This window comes from Fundulus heteroclitus, chromosome 5 (assembly GCF_011125445.2).
Source record: "Fundulus heteroclitus isolate FHET01 chromosome 5, MU-UCD_Fhet_4.1, whole genome shotgun sequence".
Taxonomy (NCBI): Eukaryota; Metazoa; Chordata; class Actinopteri; order Cyprinodontiformes; family Fundulidae; genus Fundulus; species Fundulus heteroclitus.
In genome coordinates, this window is record NC_046365.1 from 16714907 (window position 1) to 16740510 (window position 25604).

At 36.7% G+C, this 25604-nt stretch overlaps 3 long non-coding RNA genes across 3 annotated transcripts; all 3 read left to right on the forward strand.

The window, feature by feature from the left end:
• The first annotated feature begins 6681 nt into the window (after positions 1-6681).
• LOC118563146 lies at positions 6682-7401 on the forward strand. Its single transcript, XR_004931045.1, has 4 exons — positions 6682-6758; positions 6908-6964; positions 7079-7181; positions 7311-7401. It is a non-coding gene; the product is annotated as an uncharacterized LOC118563146 (long non-coding RNA).
• A 5907-nt stretch (positions 7402-13308) lies between these two features.
• On the forward strand, positions 13309-14227 carry LOC118563147. The gene is made up of 5 exons (XR_004931046.1): positions 13309-13399; positions 13511-13584; positions 13734-13790; positions 13905-14007; positions 14137-14227. It is a non-coding gene; the product is annotated as an uncharacterized LOC118563147 (long non-coding RNA).
• Positions 14228-18564: 4337 nt separating this feature from the next.
• On the forward strand, positions 18565-19580 carry LOC118563148. The gene is made up of 5 exons (XR_004931047.1): positions 18565-18740; positions 18869-18942; positions 19093-19149; positions 19264-19366; positions 19511-19580. It is a non-coding gene; the product is annotated as an uncharacterized LOC118563148 (long non-coding RNA).
• The last annotated feature ends 6024 nt before the right edge of the window (positions 19581-25604 follow it).

Consider the following 25604-nt stretch of genomic DNA (forward strand, 5'->3'; position numbering starts at 1 on the left):
TATCTAACAAAGATAAATCTAATCACAGATAAAACAAACATGTGTCACATAATACTTAATTGGCCTTTACTGCTATGGATAAATATATAGCAGTCTTTTGAACCCTGCTTATTTAAAGCAATCTTTAGAAAACTGATTTCATTTTTTTTAAATGGCAACATTTAATCACATAAATAATGTTATGGCAAAATAAATACATACAAAAAATAAAAAAGGAAAACTGATAGATGAATGCAAATTAGAAGCTTTGAAGAATATATCTGTACACTACATAAGTACAGTGGATGAAGTGCAATGTTTATTCTTTCTTGCTGATATATTCAAAAGTAGCTCATAACCGAAAAAATCAGGAGCAAAATGACAACACAAACATCCTAGCATAACAGAATAAGCATGTTTATTCACAAGCAAAAAAGAGAGAAAAACAATTCAAATGAATCATTATGATGTTTCTGAAGGACATCAATAATATCTCTCAGAGTTTTAGCTCAGGGTGTAGGGAAGCCATAATTTTATTGCATCACAAATAGAAAAAAATGGCTAAAAACAATTTTAAAAGCCTTATGAAGTGCAGCATCAGGCACAGACATCTCCATCAGTCTGGTCTTCCTACCCAGAGCTGACCGGACTCTCTTACTCATCTCAGTCTTCAGGGTACTTCCTCATAAACCCACGCATAAGCAGAAATCATCCATCAGTAAAGAGAACCAGAGAGCGAAGAATTTACTTGCATAAAGTACAAGACATCCTGCCTCTAAATTAAACATTTATGCCCTTACTGGTGAAGATTCTTAGTCATCCAGTCATTTATGATCAATCCAAAATAAAAATAATTAAAAAAAAAACAATTGGACTCAAAATGTTTGGATTAGTGGCAGGTTAGTGAAGAAGTGCTTCAGCAGTTAGAAGTGAAAAAAGGGAGTGTTAAAAAAGCTGAACGTAGCTGGAGAAAGACTAGACTCCAGCTTCACTATGACATCTATAAAGAGAGACTTTACAGATATAACTTACAACTAAAAATGCAAAGATATGTTATTTGGAGATCATCAACAAAAGCATTAATAATACTTGCGCCCTATTTGCCACGGTCGACAGGTTAACAAACCCTGGTGCGGCTGTGGCGTCTGAACTCCACACCACCAGGGTCTGCAACAAATTTGTAAACTTCTTTACAGGGAAAATCCAAATGATTAGAGGATCAGTCTGAACATCAATATCAAGTTCAGAACCAAAGTTGTCTCCAACTAGAACCGACCTTGGCAAAATGCCCAAATTCTGCAAAATAAACTACAAAAGCTTAAACAAAATCATTCACCAGCTAAGTTCCACCTCCTGCTCCCTTGATGTTTTACCCAAAGCTTTCTTTAAGAAAGTTTTGCCTTTTATAGCTTCTGATTTGACTCAGATAATAAACACATCCCTTCTGTCAGGTGTATTCTTTCAGTCCCTAAAAACAGCAATTATAAAACCACTGCTGAAAAAGAACAATTTGGACAAACAATTTCTGCAGAACTACAGGCGCATCTCAAACCTCCCTTTAATCAGTATTATTGAAAAAGCTGTGTTTCAACAATTGAACACTTTCTTAACGACAAGTCGCTTTGATGTTTTCCAGTCAGGTTTCCATGCTCACCACAGTACAAAGACCGCCCTTGCCAAGGTGTTCAATGACATCCGTATAAAAACAGACTGTGGAAGAACCACAGTGCTGGTACTATTGGATCTGAGTGCAGCATTCAACATAGTTGATCACTCCATTCTGTTAGAGTGCCTGGAAAATTGGGTCGGCCTTTCTGGTACAGCACTCAAATGGTTTAAATCCTACTTAAAGGGCAGGGACTGTTTTTTTGTCAGTAGGTAACTTTACATCAGAGGTGACAAAAATCACATGTGGGGTTCCCCAAGGGTCCATCCTGGGTCCCCTCCTATTCAATATCTACATGCTCCCTCTAGCTCAGATCATAAAAAAACATCAGCTACCATAACTATGCATACGACACACAGCTCTACATCACCATGTCACCAGGTCACTATGAACCCATTTAAGCACTGAGTAAATGCTTAGAAGAAATCAATGCATGGATGTGCCAAAATTTTCTTCAATTGAATAAAAACAAAACTAAAGTAATAATTTTTGGACCAATAGACGAGCGATCAAAAGTTAGTGCTCAGCTTCAGCTTCTTCAGCTAGTAACCACTGATCAAGCCCGAAATCTGGGTGTAGTGATGGACTCAGACCTGAACCTCCAAAATTATCTAAACACCATTACAAGGTTGGCTTTCTATCACCTCCAGAACATTTCCAGGATTAAAGGACTAATGTCTTTGCAGGATCTGAAAAAACTCATCCATGTGTTTATTTTTTGTTTACTCGATTACTGCAACAGTGTCTTCATATGTCTGCAAAAAAGTCGATCCAGAAAAAATAAGAAACTAGACCACATCATTCCAGTTCTAAAGTCCTCACACCTGCTCCCTGTATCTCAGAGAATAGACTTTAAAATACGTCTGTTAGTCTATAAATCCCTGAATGGCTTAGCACCTAAATACATCACAGACTTGTTATCAGTGTATCAACCATCCAGACAACTCAGATCTTCTGACTCAAATCTACTCTGCATACCCAGAACCAGAACCAAACATGGAGAAGCAGCATTTAATTCGTAAGCTCGACAGGAACAAACTTGTGGAAGACTGTAAAAGTGCTGTAACCCTGAGTTCCTTTACATCAAGGTTAATAACGTATTTGTTTACAGTTGCCTTTAAATGTTATTGCTAAAATTTGAGTCCAAATTGTCTTATACTGTATCTGAGCTGCTGCTACTATTCCAGTGCAATGTGTTTGCCTCTGTAATGGTTTTCTTTCCTGTTTGTTTTGTTCATGTACAGCATTTTGAATCGTTTTGTTACTGAAAAGTACTTTATAAATAAACTTGCCTTGCCTAAACATCAAATGACAGGGCCACTCGTATCATCTATAGGATATCATGAAGTTTGTGGCTCGAGTTGCTTTGCCAATGCAATGGGCTTTATTTGTGAGAAGAAGAAATTTACACAAAGTTGCTCAAAATATGCTACGCTCCCTGATGTGTCCAAACAAGGTGGAAAAGCAGACGCACACAGCACAACTAAAAATAGATTTGAAAAGGAAAATCTCTGGGCTGAGAGGGAGATACTGCCACAGGTTGCTTGGTTGCCCGGCACAGTAAGAAATCATGATTCAATTGAGCGTTGAATAAACCTTTTGTGTTTTGTTTCTGTTTTACCCTTTTATTATATAAAAAATTATCTCAGCAGACTATCAAGTTAAATGATTCTACGATTTCCAGCTCTGACAACCAAGACCTGATGAGTCGTTGCTTGCTTCTCATTAGAGGGCTTCAATTGTCCAGGCTGATCAGGCACTAAGTTCTCACTATTCTTTGGAATCAGTTGCAAAATCCTTAATAAGATAAGATAAGAGATAAGATAGGGCTTTATTGATCTCACAGTGGAGAAATTTACTTGTCACACATTGGCTTAACAAAAAGAAAGGTGCCCAAGGGAAGAAAGGTGCATAAGGTATAATATTGTAACTGCTAACTTTAAAATATAACAAGTGCAAGGTTGTTCTCCTTTTATTGTTTATTTCCTCTTCCATCCCATTCCTTCTAAAGCCCATCCTGTAAGCAAAGAACTGGTTAAACATGTCCTGAACTTTTTGGATGTGAAACTGTTCAAAGAGTAAAATACTCTCTGTCATGGGCGGCTCAGAGACAGGAGGACCCAGAATTCGACCAGACAAATAGGTTTGAGATAAAGCAGGATTTAATGATTAGATATGGGCAAAACAGTGGTCAAAATCATAATCCAAAAATGATACAAAAATGGCTGTCCAAAAACTCATACCGGGAGAAGGCAAACTTAAATGATCCAGAGGTAGATATATCAGGCAAAAGGAAAACGTGGAACTTAAACTCACCGGAGGCTTGACATGGAAAGACACTATAGACATGACAAGAATTGACGATGAACTGGCAGGGAAGTGGCAGAGGAGACAGACTTAAAAAGGCAGGAGAACAAAGGGAGAGAGAGTGAGCCAATTAACCAGAAACAGGTGGATGTAATCAGAGGGGGGAAAGAGGCTGCAGGAGGAAACAAGCTGACAGAAAACACGTGGAAAGGAACAGACACTAAACCAACCCTAGAACATAAATAACCATGAAGAACAAACCTAAGATAGAAGATAAAACTAAGACTACACAGAGCACCAGTGTTGTAGTCAAGTCACTATGCCTCGAGTCCGAGTCCAGGTTCGAGTCTCCAGTGTTCAAGTCCGAGTCAAGTCCAAGTCATAAAAAAAAAAATCTGAGTCGAGTCCGAGTCAAGTCTGAGTCGAGTCACTATTCATCCAAGTTCGTTGTAGGAACATGCCGTGACATGTGATGAAGCAGTAACATTCTATTGCACTAATAATGGCGTTCCGCGAGCGAGCTATTTTTAGAACGTGACGTCATATCACGTACAGGTAGGGCAAATATGCGTTTTCCTCCACTCTTTCGCTGTAGTTACCCTTGGTTTTACTCGGTAAAACGACTGCTTTTTCCAAGTCTAAGACGTCTGCTAACCATGATTTTTAAACATTGTTTAAAAACAATGTTTTTAAACAATGTTTAAAAACCATACCAAAACCGGCGAACCCCGCCGGCCGCCCGCCACCGCAGAGGCTGTCACGCATTTTCCTCGCCCGTCCACCGGGCGATTCCCACAAACGCGTTCGGCAGTGTTCCCCCATGACTCACAACAAATCTGGTGAAGATCGGTCGATGCAGCGAGGAGATACAGCCGTTGGATAATGATAATGCATTTGGCCACCGGACCGGACTAAATTGTTCGGCGGGCCGGAAAATTTATACCGATTCCTGGACGGTGACTACAAACAGAAAAAAAAACGGCCGATGACGCCATGAACGCCAAGCAGGAGAAAAAAATCGACTTACCTTTCTATCAACTCGGCCCGTTTTCCAGTCTTTCTAAGACCTCGACACTCAATCCATCGTTTGAGCTGAACGTTGGTATGTTGTTCCACAGTTCTACCAGTAAAATGGGCGCCTGGACATTCTTTTGTGAAAGTTTAACAGCTGTAAAGTCGGTCATATTGTTGTATCTGTTGCATGTGTAACGGCTGGTTGCTACGTGCGCTCTCATACTGTTTGCCTTACCTTAGCGGCAAGGGGCGTTGCTCATGAGATGGTGACGTCGCATGTGCGGTACGACATTTAGATATTAAAATCATACACCAAATAATATTCTAATGACATATTAAAATTATAGGCTAATGATATAAAAAAAAAAGTTGAGTCTTTTTCTCAATTTCCGAGTCAGAATGATCTGAATGTAGGAGTCCGAGTCCAAGTTCGAGTCAGCAGTGCTCAAGTCCAAGTCAAGTCACGAGTCTCTAAATTTAGCTAATGACTCGAACTCGAGTTCGAGTCTCGGACTCGAGTACTACAACACTGCAGAGCACCAAAGGGAAATCAGAACTAATACAAAGACAGTACATAAGCTGAAGAATCCAAAACCAGACAGAACAGAAACAAAACCTGAGGTGGAAGACAGGAACAGCTGATCAAATAATGAACATAAACCAAAACAAAACCCAGATTATGACACTCTCACATGAAATCCAGACACTTCTGGGCAGGGCAAAGCCCCAGGTTTTTCAGGATCTTAACAAAGTCTCTGGTTTTGAAAAGATATGTGAAATCATATGCAAAGCATTGGTGAATGCATCCAGAGGGCATGGTTGTTTGTTATTTACTATTGTGTAATAACCTCCTAATGTAATCAAAGGATCTACAAAGAACTATTGCAAAGAAAAGGTTTTGACCGAATAATATTCTTTTTGCTATAACCATCTTAGAAGTATTACATAGATATATTAAAAACATTGATTGAGATAAAGGGCTCCGTTAATTCTAAAAAAAAAATCAGAAATTTTGACTAAGACAAATTCTACAACTTAAAAGTAACAACATTAAAGCAATGTTTTTCTTCCACAACACAGGAGAGTGAATCTTAATTTCAAAACAAAAGCAGTAAAATTACATTTTCTACATAAATTAAAGAGTCTGACAAAATATTTTCTTGAAAAGCCACTCTATGGTGTAATCTTTATTCTCATAAAACCTTGACAGCTTGCAGAGAGGAAGCTCTCTCTATAGAGAGTGAACTATTTAATCACATAACTTAGCCATGTTGAAAATGAGTTGCTGTGTCACTTGTGGTGCACCAACAATAAGCTGTAACTGGTGTAATGAGGTGTTCTTTCAACATATTTTTCTCAATATAATTTAGTTACATAAGTGTTGATAATCTTATAGATATTGCAGATATTTGTCCACAGTTTAATAACTTAAAGTCTCTAAATCTCAGCCACACCTTAGAACAAGTAGATGAAAAATGTAATCACAGTTTAGCAACACTTCTGCGTCTGTAAGGGTATAAAAGAGAACTTCAACATCCACAGAGCATCACTACAGCCTCTTCACTCGTCTCTCAGAAAACCTACTGAAGGTGTGAGGACTTGACTTATTTAGTTATAGCTTTTATATTTTCTGTAGTGGATTTCTTTAATGATCCATTCCAATAACTTGGACCACTGTGTTGTTCAGAAAGTAATTTGTAATATTTTGCTCCCACAGGTTAAAATCTCTGGAACCATGCTGAAGGTAGCACTTGTTCTTGGATGCCTCCTGAGCCTCATTGTGGCTGAACCTGTAAGTAAAACATTGTCATGTTTAAGTTGATAAGATTAAAAATTTTAAAGATGTAAATAAGGTCTAAATTGATAAAGTTAGATAAAACGTAGAAAGTATTACTATTACTGTGGAAAAGTATAACTCAGGTAATGTGAAACCTTGCACAGATGGAGCACCAGCGCTTTGCCCGCTCTGATTCTAACTCTAATTCTAACTCAGCTGAGGTGAGTGTCCCCTCTGCCAAACCTTTAAATCCCACCTGAGCATCAGTTCCTGCATCAATAGTGAGAAGGTGCTCTGCTGTGTTTGATGATAATCTTTTTATAATGTCCTTAAAGTCAACCACCACAACTACGACCACAGCAGCAGGAGCAACGGCTGCACCGTCACTGGCCCAGATCCTTGCCCTTATTCAACAACTGCTCGCTGGTTTATGATCAAGTGAGTGAAAATATGTTAAAGAAGATTTTCACATAGTTACTGATATTCTGATATTTGATATAGTATGCTTTAGATGAGGTTACTTAGTTTTAAAGACAATGTATGACTGTTTATTTCATCTCATTTCAGATTCCCAGCCTGCTGTTTTAACCAGAATGCTTTCATTCACTCACCAATTGGAGACATATTATCCTGACCCTCTGTCAACTTAAAAATGAAATAAAACTTTTCAATGCAAACTTTTCACTTGATTGTATTTTTCACAAAGATTGTAATTATATTGTCTTATTATATTTTGTACTCCATTTGCAACCATTTGTAAGAGCATCAGTAAAAAAAGGTTTACCGCTAAAAGAAGGGAATATGTAAGGAATAGTAATAAGTTCACCTTATTTCAGTTTATTCATACAAAATAAAATATATGATCATCTGTATCTAAAAAAGATAAATCTAATCACAGATAAAACAAACATGTGTCATTTAATACTTAATGAGCCTTTACTGCTATGAATGAATATATAACAGTCTTTTTGAACCCTGCTCATTTAAAGCAATCTTTAGAAAACTGATTTCATTTTTTTTAAATGACAACATTTAATCACATAAATAATGTTATGGCAAAATAAATAAATACAAAAAATAAAAAAGGAAAACTGATAGGTGAATGCAAATTAGAAGCTTTGAAGAATATATCTGTACACTACAAAAGTACAGTGGATGACGTGCAATGTTTATTCTTTCTTGCTGATATATTCAAAAGTAGCTCATAACCGAAAAAATCAGGAACATAATGACAACACAAACATCCTAGCATAACAGAATAAGCATGTTTATTCACAAGCAAAAAAGAGAGAAAAACAATTCAAATGAACCATTATGATGTTTCTGAAGGACATCAATAATATCTCTCACAGTTTTAGCTCAGGGTGTAGGGAAGTCATCATTTCATTGCATCACAAATAGAAAAAAATAGCTACAAACAATTTTATAAGCCTTATGAAGTGCAGCATCAGGCACAGACATCTCCATCAGTCTGGTCTTCCTACCCAGAGCTGACCAGACTCTCTTACTCATCTCAGTCTTCAGGGTACTTCCTCATAAACCCACGCATAAGCAGAAATCATCCATCAGTAAAGAGAACCAGAGAGCGAATAATTTACTTGCGTACAGTACAAGACATCCTGCCTCTAAATTAAATATTTATGCCCTTACAGGTGAGGATTCTCAGTCATCCTGTCATTTATGATCAATCCAAAAAAAGGTTAAAAAACAAAACAACTGGATTCAAAATGTTTGAATTGGAGATAGGTTAGTGGAGAAGTGCTCCAGCAGTTAGAAGTGAAAAAAAAGGAGTATTGAAAAGCTGAACGTAGCTGGAGAAAGACTAGACTGCAGGTTCACTATGACATCTATAAAGAGAGACTTTACAGATATAACTTACAACTGAAAATGCAAGGGAAAGTTACTTTGAGATCATCAACAAAAGCATTAATAATACTTGTGCCTTCTCAGAATCAGAATCAGAATCAAGTTTAATGCCAAGTAGGTTTGCACGTACAAGGAATTTGACTTGGCGTTGATGGTGCAGACAAAACAAAATAAAATAGAATATATATATATATATATATATATATATATATATATATATATATATATATATATATATATATATATATATATATATATATATATTTCAGATTCCCAGCCTGCTGTTTTAACCAGAATGCTTTCATTCACTCACCAATTGGAGACATATTATCCTGACCCTCTGTCAACTTAAAAATGAAATAAAACTTTCAAATGCAAACTCTTCACTTGATTGTATTTTTCACAAAGATTGTAATTATATTGTCTTATTATATTTTGTACTCCATTTGCAACCATTTATAAGAGCATCAGTAAAAAAAGGTTTACTGCTAAAAGAAGGGAGTATGTAAGGAATAGTAATAAGTTCACCTTATTTCAGTTTATTAATACAAAATAAAATATATGATCATCTGTATCTAACAAAGATAAATCTAATCACAGATAAAACAAACATGTGTCACATAATACTTAATTAGCCTTTACTGCTATGGATAAATATATAACAGTCTTTTGAACCCTGCTCATTTAAAGCAATCTTTAGAAAACTGATAAAAATTTTAAATGGCAACATTAAATCACATAAATAATGTTACGGTAAAATAAATAAATACAAAAAATAAAAAAGGAAAACTGAAAGGTGAATGCAAATTAGAAGCTTTGAAGAATATATCTGTACACTACAAAAGTACGGTGGATGACGTGCAATGTTTATTCTTTCTTTCTGATATATTCAAAAGTAGCTCATAACCGAAAAAATCAGGAGCATATTGACAACACAAACATCCTAGCATAACAGAATAAGCAGGTTTATTCACAAGCAAAAAAGAGAGAAAAAAATCCAACTAATGTCACTATTAAAGTGAAACATTACAAATTAACCATTATGATGTTTCTGAAGGACATCAATAATATCTCTCAGAGTTTTAGCTCAGGGTGTAGGGAAGCCATAATTTTATTGCATCACGAATAGAAAAAATGGCTACAAACAATTTTAAAAGCCTTATGAAGTGCAGCATCAGGCACAGACATCTCCATCAGTCTGGTCTTCCTACCCAGAGCTGACCGGACTCTCTTACTCGTCTCAGTCTTCAGGGTACTTCCTCATAAACCCACGCATAAGCAGAAATCATCCATCAGTAAAGAGAACCAGAGAGCGAGGAATTTACTTGCATAAAATACAAGACATCCTGCCTCTAAATTAAACATTTATGCCCTTACTGGTGAAGATTCTTAGTCATCCAGTCATTTATGATCAATCCAAAATAAAAATAATTTAAAAAAAAAAACAATTGGACTCAAAATGTTTGGATTAGTGGCAGGTTAGTGAAGAAGTGCTTCAGCAGTTAGAAGTGAAAAAAGGGAGTGTTAAAAAAGCTGAACGTAGCTGGAGAAAGACTAGACTCCAGCTTCACTATGACATCTATAAAGAGAGACTTTACAGATATAACTTACAACTAAAAATGCAAAGATATGTTATTTGGAGATCATCAACAAAAGCATTAATAATACTTGCGCCCTATTTGCCACGGTCGACAGGTTAACAAACCCTGGTGCGGCTGTGGCGTCTGAACTCCACACCACCAGGGTCTGCAACAAATTTGTAAACTTCTTTACAGGGAAAATCCAAATGATTAGAGGATCAGTCTGAACATCAATATCAAGTTCAGAACCAAAGTTGTCTCCAACTAGAACCGACCTTGGCAAAATGCCCAAATTCTGCAAAATAAACTACAAAAGCTTAAACAAAATCATTCACCAGCTAAGTTCCACCTCCTGCTCCCTTGATGTTTTACCCAAAGCTTTCTTTAAGAAAGTTTTGCCTGTTATAGCTTCTGATTTGACTCAGATAATAAACACATCCCTTCTGTCAGGTGTATTCTTTCAGTCCCTAAAAACAGCAATTATAAAACCTCTGCTGAAAAAGAACAATTTGGACAAACAATTTCTGCAGAACTACAGGCGCATCTCAAACCTCCCTTTAATCAGTATTATTGAAAAAGCTGTGTTTCAACAATTGAACACTTTCTTAACGACAAGCCGCTTTAATGTTTTCCAGTCAGGTTTCCGTGCTCACCACAGTACAAAGACCGCCCTTGCCAAGGTGTTCAATGACATCCATATAAAAACAGACTGTAGAAGAACCACCGTGCTGGTATTATTGGATCTGAGTGCAGCATTCAACATAGTTGATCACTCCATTCTGTTAGAGTGCCTGGAAAATTGGGTCGGCCTTTCTGGTACAGCACTCAAAAGGTTTAAATCCTACTTAAAGGACAGGGACTGTTTTTTTGTCAGTAGGTAACTTTACATCAGAGGTGACAAAAATCACATGTGGGGTTCCCCAAGGGTCCATCCTGGGTCCCCTCCTATTCAATATCTACATGCTCCCTCTAGCTCCTTCAGATCATAAAAAACATCAGCTACCATAACTATGCATACGACACACAGCTCTACATCACCATGTCACCAGGTGACTATGAACCCATTTAAGTACTGAGTAAATGCTTAGAAGAAATCAATGCATGGATGTGCCAAAATTTTCTTCAATTGAATAAAAACAAAACTAAAGTAATAATTTTTGGACCAATAGAGGAGAGATCAGAAGTTAGTGCTCAGCTTCAGCTTCTTCAGCTAGTAACCACTGATCAAGCCCGAAATCTGGGAGTAGTGGTGGACTCAGACCTGACCCTCCAAAATTATCTAAACACCATTACAAGGTTGGCTTTCTATCACCTCCAGAACATTTCCAGGATTAAAGGTCTAATGTCTCTGCAGGATCTGGAAAAACTCATCCATGTGTTTATTTTTATTTTACTCAATTACTGCAACAGTGTCTTCATAGGTCTGCCAAAAAAGTCGATCCAGAAAGAATAAGAAACTAGACCACATCATTCCAGTTCTATAGTCCTCACACCTGCTCCCTGTATCTCAGAGAATAGACTTTAAAATATGTTTGTTAGTCTATAAATCCCTGAATGGCTTAGCACCTAAATACATCACAGACTTGTTATCAGTGTATCAACCATCCAGACAACTCAGGTCTTCTGGCTCAAATCTACTCTGCATACCCAGAACCAGAACCAAACATGGAGAAGCAGCATTTAGTTCTTAAGCTCGACTCATCAGGAACAAACTCGTAGAAGACTGTAAAAGTACTGTAACCCTGAGTTCCTTTACATCAAGGTTAATAACATATTTGTTTATGGTTGCCTTTAAATGTTGATATTAACATTTTAATCCAAATTGTCTTATACTGTATCTGAGCTGCTGCTACTATTCCAGTGCAATGTGTTTGCCTCTGTGATGTTTTTCTTTCCTGTTTGTTTTGTTCATGTACAGCATTTTGAATTGTTTTGTTACTGAAAAGTGCTTTATAAATAAACTTGCCTTGCCTAAACATCAAATGACAGGGCCACTCGTATCATCTTATAAGATAAGATAAGAGATAAAATAGGGCTTTATTGATCTCACAGTGGAGAAATTTACTTGTCACACATCGGCTTGATAAACAAAAAGAAAGGTGCCCAAGGGAGAAAAGGTGCATAAGGTATAATATTGTAACTGCTAACTTTAAAATATAACAAGTGCAAGGTTGTTCTCCTTTTATTGTTTATTTCCTCTTCCATCCCATTCCTTCTAAAACCCATCCTGCAAGCAAAGAACTGGTAAAACATGTCCTGAACTTTTTTGATGTGAAACTGCTCAAAGAGTAAAATACTCTCACATGAAATCCAGACACTTCTGGGCAGGGCAAAGCTCCAGGTTTTTGATGATCTTAATAAAGTCTCTGGTTTTGAAAAGATATGTGAAATCATATGCAAAGCATTGGTGAATGCATCCAGAGGGCATGGTTGTTTGTTATTTACCATTGTGTAATAACCTCCTAATGTAATCAAAGGATCTACAAAGAGCTATTGCAAAGAAAAGGTTTTGACCGAATAATATTCTTTTTGCTATAACCATCTTAGAAGTATTACATAGATATATTAAAACGTTGATCTAATATAATGATATAGAGGGCCCAGTTAATTCTAAAATAAATCAGAAATTTTGACTAAGACAAATTCTACCACTTAAAATTAACAGAATTAAAGCAATAATGTTTTGTTTTTCCTCAACACAGGAGAGTGAATCTTAATTTCAAAATAAAAGCAGTAAAATTACGTTTTCTACATAAAAAAAGAGTCTGACAAAATATTTTCTTGAAAAGCCACTCTATGGTGTAATCTTTATTCTCATAAAACCTTGACAGCTTGCACAGAAGAAGCTCTCTCCATCCAGGGAGTGTACTACACAATGGCATAACTTAACAATGTTGAAAATGAGCTGCTGTGTCACTTGTGGTGCACCAACAATAAGCTGTAACTGGTGTAATGAGGTGTTCTTTCATCAGGTTTTTCTCAATATAATTTAGTCACATTGGTTGGAAATCTTATAGGTATTACAGACATTTATCCACAGTTTAATAACTTAAAGTCTCTAAATCTCAGCCACACCTTATAACAAGTAGATGAGAAATGTAATCACAGTTTAGCAACACTTCTGCGTCTGTAAGGGTATAAAAGAGAACTTCAACATCCACAGAGCATCACTACAGCCTCTTCACTCGTCTCTCAGAAAACCTACTGAAGGTGTGAAGACTTGACTTATTTAGTTATAGCTTTGATATTTTAATGATCCATTCCAATAACTTGGACCACTGTGTTGTTCAGAAAGTAATTTTTAATATTCTGCTCCCACAGGTAAAATCTCTGTAACCATGCTGAAGGTAGCACTTGTTCTTGGATGCCTCCTGAGCCTCATTGTGGCTGAACCTGTAAGTAGAGCGTTGTCATGTTTAAATTGATAAGATTAAACATTTTAAAGATGTAAATAAGGTCTAAATTGATAAAGTTAGATAAAACGTAGAAAGTATTACTATTACTGTGGAAAAGTATAACTCAGGTAATGTGAAACCTTGCACAGATGGAGCACCAGCGCTTTGCCCGCTCTGATTCTAACTCTAATTCTAACTCAGCTGAGGTGAGTGTCCCCTCTGCCAAACCTTTAAATCCCACCTGAGCATCAGTTCCTGCATCAATAGTGAGAAGGTGCTCTGCTGTGTTTGATGATAATCTTTTTAAAATGTCCTTAAAGTCAACCACCACGACTACGACCACAGCAGCAGGAGCAACGGCTGCACCGTCACTGGCCCAGATCCTTGCCCTTATTCAACAACTGCTCGCTGGTTTATGATCAAGTGAGTGAAAATATTTTAAAGCAAATTTTCACATAATTACTGATATTCTGATATGTGATATAGTATGCTTTAGATGAGGTTACTTAGTTTTAAAGACAATGTATGACTGTTTATTTCATCTCATTTCAGATTCCCAGCCTGCTGTTTTAACCAGAATGCTTTCATTCACTCACCAATTGGAGACATATTATCCTGACCCTCTGTCAACTTAAAAATGAAATAAAACTTTTCAAAGCAAACTCTTCACTTGATTGTACTTTTCACAAAGATTACAATTATGTTGTCTGATTTTATTTTGTACTCCATTTGCAACCATTTGTAAGAGCATCAGTAAAAAAAGGTTTACTGTTAAAAGAAGGGAATATGTAAGGAATAGTAATAAGTTCACCTTATTTCAGTTTATTCATACAAAATAAAATATATGATCATCTGTATCTAACAAAGATAAATCTAATCACAGATAAAACAAACATGTGTCATTTAATACTTAATGAACCTTTACTGCTATGAATGAATAAGTACAGTCTTTTTGAACCCTGCTCATTTAAAGCAATCTTTAAAAAACTGATTTCATTTTTTTTAAATGGCAACATTTAATCACATAAATAATGTTATGGCAAAATAAATAAATACAAAAAACAAAAAAGGAAAACTGATAGATGAATGCAAATTAAAAGCTTTGAAGAATATATCTGTACACTACAAAAGTACGGTGGATGACGTGCAATGTTTTTTTTTTTCTTGCTGATATATTCAAAAGTAGCTCATAACCGAAAAAAATCAGGAATATAATGACAACACAAACATCCTAGCATAACAGAATAAGCAGGTTTATTCACAAGCAAAAAAGAGAGAAAAACAATTCAAATGAATCATTATGATGTTTCTGAAGGACATCAATAATATCTCTCAGGGTTTTGGCTCAGGGTGTAGGGAAGCCATCATTTTGTTGCATCACGAATAGAAAAAAATAGCTACAAACTATTTTATAAGCCTTATGAAGTGCAGCATCAGGCACAGACATCTCCATCAGTTTGGTCTTCCTACCCAGAGCTGACCGGACTCTCTTATTCATCTCAGTCTTCAGGGTACTTCCTCATAAACCCACGCATAAGCAGAAATCATCCATCAGTAAAGAGAACCAGAGAGCGATGAATTTACTTGCATAAAGTACAAGACATCCTGCCTCTAAATTAAACATGTATGCCCTGACAGGTGAAGATTCTCAGTCATCCTGTCATTTATGATCAATCCAAAAAAAAGGTTAAAAAACAAAACAACTGGATTAAAAATGTTTGAATTAGAGATAGGTTAGTGGAGAAGTGCTCCAGCAGTTAGAAGTGAAAAAAAGGGAGTATTAAAAAGCTGAACACAGGTGGAGAAAGACTAGACTCCAGGTTCACTATGACATCTATAAAGAGAGACTTTACAGACATAATTTACAACTGAAAATGCAAAAGAATGTTATTTTGAGATCATCAACAAAAGCATTAATAATACTTGCGCCGTATCAGAATCAGAATCAAGTTTAATGCCAAGTAGGTTTGCACTTACAAGGAATTTGACTTGGTGTTGATGGTGCTGACAAAACAAAACAAAATAAAATTATATATATATATATATATATATATATATATATATATATATATATATATATATATATATATATATATATATATACAGAAGCTTTATACACACAGTAGACTGTGTGTTAATGTAACACAGAAGCTTGTAAGTCCTGAATGGGGGAGAGAGGCAGTGTCCAGTTTCACGGGCAGCTCTTGGCCTTGTTGATAAGGCTGGTAGCAGATGGGAAAAAACTGTTCTTGTGCCGTGAGGTTGTGGTCCTGATGGACCGCAGCCTCCTGCCAGAGGGAAGTGACTGAAATAGTCTGTGACTGGGGTGCGAGGGATCAGCCACAATCTTTCCAACACGCCTCAGAGTCCTGGAGGCGTACAGGTCCTGGAGAGATGGAAGATTGCAGCCAATCACCTTCTCTGCAGACCGGATGACACGCTACAGTCTCATCCATTTGATACGCTCCAATCTCATCCATTCTCATATCATCTCATCCATTATTTGCCACGATCGACAGGTTAACAAACCCTGCTGTGGCTTCTGAACTCCACTCCACCAGGGACTGCAGCAATTTTTGCAAACTTCTTTACAGGGATAATCCAAATGATTAGAGGATCATTCTGAATATCCACATCAAGTTCAGAACCAAAGCTGTCTCCAACTACAACTACTATAACTATGCAGACGACACACAGCTTTACATCACCATGTCACCAGGTGACTATGAACCAGTTCAAGCACTGAGTAAATGCCTAGAAGAAATCAATGCATGGATGTGCCAAAATTTTATTCAATTGAATAAAAACAAAACTGAAGTAATTATTTTTGGACCAACAGAGAAGAGATCAGAAGTTAGTGTTCAGCTTCAGCTGGTTTGGCTAGTAACCACTGATCAAGCCCGAAACCTGGGTGTAGTGATGGACTCTGACCCGAACCTCCAAAATTATCTAAACAGCATTACAAGGTTGGCTTTCTATCACCTCCAGAACATTTCCAGGATTAAAGGTCTAATGTCTTTGCAGGATCTGGAAAAACTCATCCATTTGTTTATTTTTATTTTACTCAATTACTGCAACAGTGTCTTCATAGGTCTGCCAAAAAAGTCGATCCAGAAAGAATAAGAAACTAGACCACATCATTCAAGTTCTAAAGTCCTCACACTGGCTCCCTGTATCTCAGAGAATAGACTTTAAAATACGTTTGTTAGTCTATAAATCCCTGAATGGCTTAGCACCTAAATACATTACAGACTTGTTATCAGTGTATCAACCATCCAGACCTCTCAGGTCTTCTGGCTCAAATCTGCTCCGCATACCCAGAACCAGAACCAAACATGGAGAAGCAGCATTTAGCTCTTATGCTCGACAGGAACAAACTTGTAGAAGACTGTAAAAGTGCTGTAACCCTGAGTTCCTTTACATCAAGGTTAAACACCAATTTGTTTAGAGTTGCCTTTAAATGTTAATGTTAAATTTGAGTCCAAATTGTCTTATACTGTATCTGAGCTGCTGCTACTTTTCCAATGCAATGTGTTTGCCTCTGTAATGTTTTTCTTTCCTGTTAGTTTTGTTCATGTCCAGCACTTTGAATCGTTTTGTTACTGAAAAGTGCTTTATAAATAAACTTGCCTTGCCTAAACATCAAATCACAGGGCCACTCGTATCATCTATAGGATATCATGACATTTGTGGCTCTAGTAGCTTTGCCAATGCAATGGGCTTTATTTGTGAGAAGGAGACTTTTACACAAAGTTGCCCAAAATATGCTACGCTCCCTAATGTGTCCAAACAAGGTGGAAAAGCAGAAGCACACAGCACAACTAAAAATAGATTTGAAAAGGAAAATCTCTTGGCTGAGAGGGAGCTACTGCCACAAGTTGCTTGGTTGCCCGGCACAGTAAGGAATCATGATCCAATTGAGCGTTGAATAAACCTTTTGTGTTTTGTTTCTGTTTTACCCTTTTATTATATAAAAAAATATCTCAGCAGACTATCAAGTTAACTGATTCTACAATTCCAGCTCTGACAACCAAGACCTGATGAGTCGTTGCTTGCTTCTCATCAGAGGGCTTCAATTGTCCAGGCTGATCAGGCACTAAGTTCTCACTATTCTTTGGAATCAGTTGCAAAATCCTTAATAAGATAAGATAAGAGATAAGATAGGGCTTTATTGATCTCACAGTGGAGAAATTTACTTGTCACACATCGGCTTAATAAACAAAAAGAAAGGTGCCCAAGGGAGGAAAGGTGCATAAGGTATAATATTGTAACTGCTAACTTTAAAATATAACAAGTGCAAGGTTGTTCTCCTTTTATTGTTTATTTCCTCTTCCATCCCATTCCTTCTAAAACCCATCCTGCAAGCAAAGAACTGGTAAAACATGTCCTGATTTTTTTTATGTGAAACTGCTCAAAGAGTAAAATACTCTCACATGAAATCCAGACACTACTGGGCAGGGCAAAGCCCCGGGTTTTTGATGATCTTAATAAAGTCTCTGGTTTTGAAAAGATATGTGAAATCATATGCAAAGCATTGGTGAATGCATCCAGAGGGCATGGTTGTTTGTTATTTAACATTGTGTAATAACCTCCTAATGTAATCAAAGGATCTACAAAGAGCTATTGCAAAGAAAAGGTTTTGACCGAATAATATTCCTTTTGCTATAACCATCTTAGAAGTATTTCATAGATATATTAAAAACGTTGATCTAATATAATGATATAAAGGGCCCCGTTAATTCTAATATAAATCAGAAATTTTACTAAGACACATTCTACCACAGAGGAAGGTCTCTCTATCCAGGGAGTGAACTATTTAATCACATAACTTAGCCATGTTGAAAATGAGCTGCTGTGTCACTTGTGGTGCACCAACAATAAGCTGTAGCTGGTGTAATGAGGTGTTCTTTCAACATATTTTTCTCAATATAATTTAGTTACATAAGTGTTGATAATCTTATAGATATTACAGACATTTATCCACAGTTTAATAACTTAAAGTCTCTAAATCTCAGCCACACCTTGGAACAAGTAGATGAAAAATGTAATCACAGTTTAGCAACACTTCTGCGTCTGTAAGGGTATAAAAGAGAACTTCAACATCCACAGAGCATCACTACAGCCTCTTCACTCGTCTCTCAGAAAACCTACTGAAGGTGTGAGGACTTGACTTATTTAGTTATAGCTTTGATATTTTCTGTAGTGGATTTCTTTAATGATCCATTCCAATAACTTGGACCACTGTGTTGTTCAGAAAGTAATTTTTAATATTCTGCTCCCACAGGTAAAATCTCTGTAACCATGCTGAAGGTAGCACTTGTTCTTGGATGCCTCCTGAGCCTCATTGTGGCTGAACCTGTAAGTAGAACATTGTCATGTTTAAATTGATAAAATTAAAATTTTAAAGATGTAAATCAGGTTTAAATTAATACAGTTAGATAAAATGTAGAAAGCATTACTATTTCTGTGTGAAAAAGTATAACTCAGGTAATGTGAAACCTTGCACAGATGGAGCACCAGCGCTTTGCCCGCTCTGATTCTAACTCTAATTCTAACTCAGCTGAGGTGAGTGTCCCCTCTGCCAAACCTTTAAATCCCACCTGAGCATCAGTTCCTGCATCAATAGTGAGAAGGTGCTCTGCTGTGTTTGATGATAATCTTTTTAAAATGTCCTTAAAGTCAACCACCACGACTACGACCACAGCAGCAGGAGCAACGGCTGCACCGTCACTGGCCCAGATCCTTGCCCTTATTCAACAACTGCTCGCTGGTTTGTGATCAAGTGAGTGAAAATATGTTAAAGAAGATTTTGACATAATTACTGATCATTGATATTTTGATTTAGACAGATTTCTGACATCTGATTTAATTTGCTTTAGATAATGTTAAGTTTCATAGAGTGTGTATTAATATCATCTCATTTCAGATTCCCAGCCTGCTGTTTTAACCAGAATGCTTTGACTCACCAATTGGAGACATGTTATCCTGACCCTCTGTCACTTTACAAAATAAAGCTTTTTAATGCAAACTCTTTACTGCATTGTGTTCTTCACTAAAACTCTATGGTCATATTGTCTTTTATTATATTTTGTACTCCATCTGCAAGACATTACCCATATATATAAAATTATATGATCATCTGGATCATCACAAAGATGAATCTAATTACAGATGACAAGAAACATATGTCACATTATACTTGTAATGGAATAAATGAATAGATAAGCACATTTTTCTTTTACATGGTGGTATCAATGTTTAGGAAATATTTTCTTTAAAGGGCAAAACACATGAATAATGTAACCGAATAAACAAACAAAACAAACAACGAAACTCGATAAATAAAAAAGTAGAATAAATCTGTTTGAATATACTTCAAAATAAAGTGGGAGATGTGTAATGTTGATTACCGTATTTTTCGAACCATAAGGCACACTGCATTAAATATTCTTCCCATGTGTGTAATATCACTCCACACTGCAAAAAGGGAACTAAAAGAAAGTAAAATTTTCTTGAAAGGAGTGCATTGTTCCTGGATTTGAGCTGGTAAATAAGACTATTTGTCAACGGAATAACATTTTTTGCACTTAAAATATGAACAAATTATGTCTGTCCTCTTATTTCAAGTGCAGGATATCTAATCATCTTATTTTGGGGGTGAAAATACTTATTCCATTTTCAAAATATTTAGCTTACCCTGAGTCAAATTATGAAATTACTGCATGAAACAACCCTGCTACCGAGCAGAGTTGTTAGGGTTAACTCTTAGTATTTCCTACTTTTTAGTTGAGATCTGCACAAGGGCGTGTCAGAAAAGGTGTGTCCTTTTCTGGAGGAGCCTGTATGCTGCGGCACAAATACACCACAGAGATCTCCGTCGGGAGAGGCTGATCTGACCACAATTAAATGTCTTATCATTTCTGGATTAATATATTTTCAAGCATTGCCATTTTTTGCCGCTGTCAATGATTTATCTCAATATTCTCAGCCACACATTGCTTTTCTAACACAAGGGGACGCTCTCAGTTCTGAACAATTTCTTTGTGCTGCATTTCATTTTCATACCAACAGCAGCTTTTTAATAATTGAGCCAGCTGTATGTCGCACTGTCAGGATTGTTACTGTTGCACTCAGTTATAGATGAGTTTAAAGGTGTTTTATAGTCAGAGACCCACACGACTAATAAAAGAACTACACAGAATGAAAGCAATACCTTATTCGGTATGAAATTGAGACTGCCGGCTCAAATTTTCCATTCGTATATTTTAGTTTCCATCCATACATCATGATGGGTAAAGCCAAATTTTGGCAAAAGAATGAACATATCAGTTATTTCAATAACTCCCACCATGCCATTATTAATTGAAAATGTTGATTATAGCCAATTAATGCTGCAGTTCATTAAGGTTAAACATAAGAATAACTAATAACTGAACCTTACCTGATTAAACTGTATACTCATACTTGATTTTGATGTGCTGCCACCTCCTTTTAGATAGAAACCATGGTGGTCTGTTCTTTTAAAGATGTGTTTTTTTGTTCCATTAATTTTTAATCAAGTGTAACACGCTTAAGTAACACCTTCAATTGACTGCAAAGAACTGGGGGGTGCCATGATTAATGGTAGTGAACCCGATATTCAGCTGGACGCAGAGTTATGTTTTTAAAAAGTTTATTGAAATGATGAGTAGTGGATGATGAAGCAGACAAGCAGGACCAGACTTGACCAGATGATTGAAGGGCTGATGGTGTAGGCAGGCAGGGATGAGAAGGGAACCAGAAGATGCAGGTAGCGACAGACCAGAACAAGCAAGGTGGACCGGGGAATCACCAGAACGGGCAGAGCGAGCGGCTGGAACTCACGGGGGGAAACAGGCAGAACTGCAGCATGTAGACACAGGCGACTTTCTTCAGTGAAGTGAACAAAAGAGTCCAGCTGGCTGAGCACAAAGGAACTGGTAGAGTCAAAGCACATGACATGAAAAGAGTTCTGGCAGTCCGTGGATGACTGAGGCAGGTATATGTGGACAGGTGAACAGGTGAGCCGAGTTGACAGTAATTAGCAGCAACAGGTGGAGCTGATCTAGAGCAGAGTGGTGGCTGGAGGGAGACTGAGCTGATTGGATAATGGCTTAGAGGTGAAGGCTGATTAAGAACCGTCCAGAAAAGTTCAAAGCAAAACAAACAAAAAGCTAAATCATGACAAGGGGAAAAACAAAACAACTTGAAAAATAACAAAAGGCTGCGATAGTTAAATATTTCAACTAGTGCTGTCCAACGATTAAAATTTTTAATCGTGATTCATCGCATAATTTCAATAGTTAACTCGAGATTAATCGCAATTATCCATCCATCCATCCATTTTCTAAACCGCTTATTCCCTCATGGGGTCACGGGGGTTGCTGGTGCCTATCTCCAGTGTTCACTGGGCGAGAGGCGGGGTACACCCTGGACAGGTCGCCAGTCTGTCGCAGGGCAACTAATCGCAATTAATCACATATTTTATCTTTATATTTCTGAAAGTGTAAAGAGCTTTTTTGGGCATTTTAATATGCAATTTTGCAATAAATGACACCAGTAAAAAACATGCTTGTACAAAAAATATAATTTTTTATTTTATTTTCAAGCACTTTTCAGAATTGGAATGAAAACATCCTGGTGCCATAAAATGTGTAAACAAATATGTAAATAAAGAAATATTTCATGCCTAAACAAAATAGACATACGCATTTACATATATAGTAATACTAATTTTACATTTTCATAAAATCACAAGTTTTATTCATTTTTTTCACTTTGTCACACATCTAATCCTGAGCTTTCACACCAACAACAATAATTTTATCATATATTTTTGCATGCTGTTTAGATCCGTATTCATACAGTGTAAAGCCAGGAAAAGGTTTTAAATTTCCAGGTCATTCCAGAGTCTTCCTCTTTGCTTGCAACTGGGGCAGGAGCTTATTACCCTTGGAAGAAAACTGTTTAGCACAGCTTCGTGTGCTGACACTGTAACTCCAGGGTACTTCATTTGGCAATGTGATTCAGCTTTAGTTTGTCAAATGCAAAAAAAGTGTTTGTTTCACTTTCAGAAACAATAACGCGTTAAAACTGACAGCCCTAATTTCAACCTGAATTTTTTTTGAGAATAATAGAATGTAAAAATTATGTTTACGGGTGATTAAAATGTAGGAAGAGATGACAAACCTGGACATGAAGAACATATTATAGATGAAAGAAGTATGATATTCATCTTGCCATCAGGATGAAAGCTACTTTTAAGATATTCTGTCAAATGTAATTTCACAAATGTGTAGTGAATAGTGAACTTTTGGCTAAAAGGTAGATATGGGACTTTTTTTAGCAGATTTTTGATAATATTCAAACTTTTTCTTTTGTACTTTTTATTAAAAACTGTGACGTTTTAAATGCTCCAAAGAAATATTTTGACCACTGAGGTTAAAAAAAGCAGCACTCATTTATGGAGTTACATAGCTCCATCTCAACAAAGCATTTTTATTGTTTTAAATGTTTTATTAGGTTAAAAATAAAGTAAGGTACACAATATTATTGGTATTTTTTGTTTGTCTTAACTCTTTTAGAAGATTAATACATTTTCTTTACACCCTAGACTAGTCACAGATTTATTTATTTGATCAGTAGTGGCCAAACCTTTTTTGATGTACCAATGTGTTCCTGTTTAATTATTGCTTATTTCCTTACATGTCCACCTACACACTTGAAAGGTTGGGCAGACAGTTTGCTAATCATTGCAGTTACCTAACTGTGTAACATTCTTGGGAGCTTAAATCCACCCATCTGTCAGTGTATAAAACGCTTGATAGGCCAGCACACCATTAGAACCGACTTGCCTTGCTCAGGGACAGATCGTGAAGAGAAACTTGTAATTGCGACTTTTCTTTTTTATTATTTATTCTGTTTTCTTTGTGATGTTGGGTTAGTTTTACTCATTGTAATCCAAAAATTATTGGTTTTTTTTTCTCAGGTGATCACTGAAAAAATGCTGAAGGTAGTATTTGTGTTGGGATGCCTCCTGTGTCTCACTCTGGCTTATTCAGTAAGTGCAATATTTATAAGGGCTGAACCAACATTTCTCTATCCATCTAACAGCCACATACAAGACTTAAATCTACAATTATTTGTTTAGGAGGACGACTCTGCATCTAACCGAGTGGAGCGCTCACCTTTAGGCCAGCGCTCTCACAGGGTAATCTTGTTATAGTTTTACTGGAGTGGATAAGAAAACTGTTACCTGTTTTCTGAGCCTAAATAAACCTGATTCTGATTTGTTTTCCAGGGTCGCGGTCATTCCCACGGCAAAGATTGCCGTCCTTGGATGAATGAAACTTTCCTTCAGAAGCTTCTCGAGATTCTGTTGAAGACTGCTGCGAATACCACTACCACAGCCGCCACCACTACCACAGCCGCTACAACTACAGTGGCAGCAGCTACATAGAAGTTGAGAAGAAAGCAGGAAGATGTTAAAAGCTTTTAAAAGAAGATCAGCAACTGTTGACAGCTGTCAGCATGTAAAATTAAATCTCTTTTCTCTCTCTACTGTTTCCCTAATAAAGTACTGGTGAAAAGCATATGGTCTCAAATGTGTTTGTTGGTTCTGTGAATGTAAAGTGGGTAAGATGACTTTTTCATGCTTGCTGTGCATATTTTTTATTATTAAAACACTCAAGGACAAATACAAAACTTGCACAAGTCCCTGGAATATTTGAAGAACTCTGCAAAGGAAACTTTTAAATAAATAAAACCATTCAGAAATAACTCTGGGTTTTTAATTATCACGTGATAAATTTTAATGCTAGGATTTTGCAAAAAAAAAATACAACACTGAAAAATCCTCAAACAAACAGCATGTAGAAGCCGTGATATTCACAGCATGCTCCTAAACGGTGCATTAGGACCACACATCTAACAGAAATGCACTGAGAGGGATTATTGTCCTTCTTCATTTAATATAATTAGACTGAATGAAACGAGTGCAAACAAATTTATTACTCAATAAAGCCACTAGCCAGGGCAGTTATTAGCCCATAATGAAAGCACAGCTTTTTCCTGCATGAGGATAAAAGGACAGACTGTGCACCTCTGCAGGTATGCTCACACCTTGTTTGCCTGCTTAACATGGATTTGTGGTGCATCTATGAGTTAAAACCATAATCAACACTGGAAGCAGATGAGGTCCTACTTGAGCATCGGGAGATGTAGCAGATACTGATCGGTTTGTGCATATTCACATTATTCTTGTTTTATCAAAACTCGCGCACACACAAGCAAAGTAGTGCTTGTCCTCCTGTATCATGTTTTTCTTTTTCTTTTTTTTTCTTTTTTTTTATTATGTTTTTCCATTTGTAACAGGGATGAGTTGTTCAACCTTCCAGCTAAAAATTGTAAGAGTGTTGACCTATTGGTTAGATACCTGGGTGTTCGTTTCAAAATACCTATTTCTTTTAAAATTCAGTCTAAACTACTGAGAAGTATTGTTTCATTTTATTTGCTCCTTTTCATTTATTTTATGTTGGGTGAATACCTTTAAAGGGGATATATCATGCAAAATTCCCTTTTTTAGCCATGAAATATGTATCGGTGTGTATGTTTGAGTCTCTAAAACAATTACGTCACAGTGTTTGCTGCAGAGGTGCTAAACAAGGTGATAGTCCACTCCACCCTGTTCAGCTGTTTTTGTAGTATGTTGGGGAAGGTGTAATGAATTGTGTGGGTTAATAAACCCAACAACCAAACTGTTTGACTTGACCACTTGTAGCTTCAGCGTCCTTGAGTTGTACTAAAAATTTGTGGCTAAAAACAATGGCGGATTTGCAAAGTTGGTAAACTGGTCTGTGACCTGGAGGGAGTCCCTTTTTTTGTGTTTAAAGAGACAGCACCAAAACAAGTTGCTCTCAGACACACGTCAGAACAAAGTTAAAAGGTGGAGCTGTGGGGCAATAACGAAGAATTCAGACTAAAGCATTAAAGTTAGACTTTAT